Source organism: Myotis daubentonii, chromosome 3 (assembly GCF_963259705.1).
Source record: "Myotis daubentonii chromosome 3, mMyoDau2.1, whole genome shotgun sequence".
Taxonomy (NCBI): Eukaryota; Metazoa; Chordata; class Mammalia; order Chiroptera; family Vespertilionidae; genus Myotis; species Myotis daubentonii.
Window position 1 is genome coordinate 209451895 of NC_081842.1, and position 3686 is coordinate 209455580.

The 3686-nt window shown below is 54.6% G+C and overlaps 1 long non-coding RNA gene across 1 annotated transcript; it reads left to right on the forward strand.

Annotated features, from left to right (window-relative positions):
* The first annotated feature begins 245 nt into the window (after positions 1 to 245).
* LOC132229550 (uncharacterized) lies at positions 246 to 2296 on the forward strand. The gene is made up of 3 exons (XR_009451708.1): positions 246 to 422; positions 511 to 689; positions 1816 to 2296. It is a non-coding gene; the product is annotated as an uncharacterized LOC132229550 (long non-coding RNA).
* Positions 2297 to 3686: the final 1390 nt, after the last annotated feature.

The following is a 3686-nucleotide window of genomic DNA, read 5'->3' on the forward strand; positions in this document are numbered from 1 at the left end:
AAAGGTACCAGCTCCCACCGAGAGGGGACATGAGCTTGGGCGGAGGGGGGGTGGGGCAGAGGCCGGGCTGGGCTTGGCACCCTGCAGTGGCTGGGTATTTGCTAAGTGACAGAACCACAGACATCAGGCTGCACTCACAGCCTCCCCTTGCTTGTGCCGGTCTGTGTGGATGTTAACTGTCCCTCCATGTGTTTGTCCGCTTGTCCAACTTGCAAGCTCCCCGGGGCCGGAGCCAGGGCCGGGCTTCAGCTCCCAGACCAGCTTCAGGGCCCCCGATCAGCAGGCCTGCCCTGCAGGTGTTTTGTTAACCTCGTTTCGAACCAGCTCCGCCGGAGAGAAATACATTTTAAAACCACGTGCGATTTAAGGAGAGTTTAATCTGCATGTCTGGGATTCATTAACACGTAGATCATCAAATTAAGGTTTGCTCACAGCTGCTTGACACTGGCAGGGCCTTCGGCGTATCTTTAGTAAGTGCCTTTAAATATTATTTCTTTCTTATAATTTCAGGGACGGCTTTGGAGCACTCCGTTCTTCGAATAGGAACCTGACGCACGAGATGAGGGGGTGGCAGGACCCATCCCTGCAAGGGTGCTGCTGGCCGTGGGGCGGTCGGCCCGGAGCCACTCAGCTGTTCTCTCCGTTTCTGCTCACTGACCGGCTCTGGCCCAAACGGCCCCGTCTCCATGGTGAGGGTTCCTTGTTTGGCTCTTTCGTGGGCCCCATAGCATTTCTCCTGGGCGGGGCAGCCCTGATGCCCACCCTGCTCCAGGGATCCGCAGGGACTCAGGCTTGACCCGTGAAAGCGCGGCCCTCCTGGGCTGCAGTCACGGGCCTCCTGCAGCTCCAGGGCCCAATCCGGGGACGTGAGATGGGAGGAGACTCTGCCGTGGAGGGAGGCAGCTCTTTTCTGCTGGGACCTGAGACCTCGAGCTGTGGGGCTGGAGCCTCCAGGCACCACGTGGGGCCTGAGGATGACAAAGGTGGACAAGCAAAGCTGAGAGGTGGAGAGAGGCGGGGCGGCAGCAGGAAGGCCTGCCCTTGGCCACCACTATGTTTTGGGTCGTATCCCCGACCCCGGTTCCTATATTGAAGTCCTATCCCCCAGAGGTTCTCAACCTGTGGGTCGCGACCCCTTTGGCGGTCGAACCACCCTTTCACAGGGGTCGCCTAAGACCATCCTGCATATCAGATATTTACATGACAATTCATAACAGTAGCAACATGACAATTATGAAGTAGCAACGAAAATAATTTTATGGTTGGGTCACAACATGGGGAACTGTATTTAAAGGGCCAGAAGGTTGAGAGCCACTGCTAGAGCCTCCGAATGGGACCTCATTTGGAAATAGGCTTGTTGCAGGTGCCATTTGTTGGGGTCATACTGGAGGAAGGGGGGTGCTTAATTGAGGCAATATGATCGGTGTCCTTGTTGCCGGAAGCCAACTCCAGCATGTCAGCAAGGGCTGAATCATCTGGAGTGGCTGAAGGGCATTTCCCCAAAACCTGAAAAGGGATGATTGCTTGCTGCCAGACAGCTCAGGGCATCTTAATCTACATGTTACTGCCTCCTACTGGCCAAACACCTGAACAGCGGTAGGCTAATTCTCCCCATTCTGACAATGGGTTGTGTATACAGAAACCTGACCCTTTGAGGTGTATATCTCCACCTCGCCTCAGGACAATTTGTGTTAATAAATAGCAAGGGGTCCTGAGACTAAGGAGATCTTAGTTTCTTTAGCTAGGCTCCTCGGACCCCCAAATGCCTTTCAAAATTATGCTTCGTCTCTGGACTCTTTATTAAGTTACACAAAGCTCTTTCTCCAGATTGCTGAACCCTTCTTCATGCTGGAACAAGAACCCCGGCACTTGTAAAAAGGGGGCGCTGGGGTGTGGAGACACAGAGGGAAGGTGACGTGAAGACACGGGAGGAAGACGGCCGCCCACAAGCCAAGGAGAGAGGACCAGGGTCCCCTCTCGGCCTCGGAGGGAGTTGGCTTGCTGACCTTGATCTTGGACTTCTGGTTTCTAGAACTGGGAAGCGATAGGTTTCTGTTGCGTAAGCCCCCAAGTCTGTGGTGTGTTGTCATAGCAGCCACAGCAAACCCCCTGTGAACTTTTTCATCATGAAAACCAACCTATCATTTTTCTATCTTTATTTTGTCCCGTAAGCCAGTTTGTGTTGAGTCTTCCACTGAATCCAAGGATAAAAGACTTATTTGAACATCACTGTTCCGCTTAAAATCTGTTTATGGTCCGTATGTCAAAGATCCGCTGCTGTGTAAGACGCTACTCCAGGCCGAGTGGCATACAACGAAGACCACCGTTGATTTTGCTCATGAAATACAGCTTAAGTTGAACCTGGAGGTGGTTTGTCTCTGCTCAATAAGGCATCAGTGGGCGGCTCAACGGGGACTGATGGGTCCACTTTCAAGATGGATCACTCACCTGGCTGGAAGGTGGCTGCTGGCTGTTGGCGGGGAGGTCAGCCCAGGCCCTGGATTCCTCTCATGTGGGCTTCTCCACAGGCTGCTTGAGCTTCCTCCCAGCATGGCGGCCGGGTTCCAAGATTACGTCTCACAAGAGTGAGCAGGGTGAAAGTACGCGGCCCTTTTGTGATCTACTCAGAAGCCATCATTGCCACCGTCCTCTCTTAGTAGAGGCTGTCACAAAGGTCCAGCCAGATTCAAGGGGAGGGGACACAGAACCACTTACCTTATGGGAGGAGCATCCATGTCACAAGGCAAGAAGAGGAATGGAGGGAGAGCTGCAACCGTCCCTGGACATTGCAATCTGCCACAGGCCATACCCTCTATAACAGACAGAACTAACTGATGATGGTAGGAGTCAGAATAGAGTTACCCTTGGGGAAGGTAATTTTGACTGGAAAGGGACACACGGGGAGCTCCGAGGGGGCTAGGAATGGCCTGTGCCTCGACATGGGGGGATTACATGGATGTAGCTATGTGAGAATGTCATTGAGCTGTTCATTCAAGTTCCACACTCTCATGCATTTTATACCTCAATGAAAAACATCTTTAAAGGCATGTCACAAACAAAACCCAGCCTCATTAATACGGACGGAAACAGCCTCTGCTGGATCCCAATGATCCGAGCGGCTTGGCTGGTACACGGGCCCATTAGCCCCAGCCCGGCCTCCGGTTGTCACTGCGCCCTGGCTCCTCCCGGACCACACAGACGGTCCCTGCCAGACCTCTGGAGCCTGTTGGGAGGAAGATGGATGGAACTATTAATCTGCACAGTCTAAAGGTGAATGCAAAGGGCAGCCATGGCTGGAGATGACGCCCCGACCCGGCTCCAGCTCACAGACCAGGAGGGGGGGGGTGTCGGCTCCTCCATGGACCCCGCCAAGCAGCCGTCCCCCAGGTTGGCTTTGGGGCCCCTTCCCATCCCCTGCCTGCTCCCTTGTGACTTCATTCCCCTCCTATGTCACCAGTTCACTGCATGGACAGGGCACGTCCTCCCCTCCTCGAACCTCTATTTTCCCATCTGTGTATTGGGACCATGGGAACAAGCGGTCCCCAGGAGCCCCTCCTCGTGGCTCGAGCTCTCTCCATTCAGCCGCCAGGTCTCCCTGCCTCCTACCCCAGCACCTTGTCGGCCCCATCTCTCTATGTCTGCTTCCCACCGGGGTGCTCTCCCCTGCCAACCCCCATGCGGCCTTG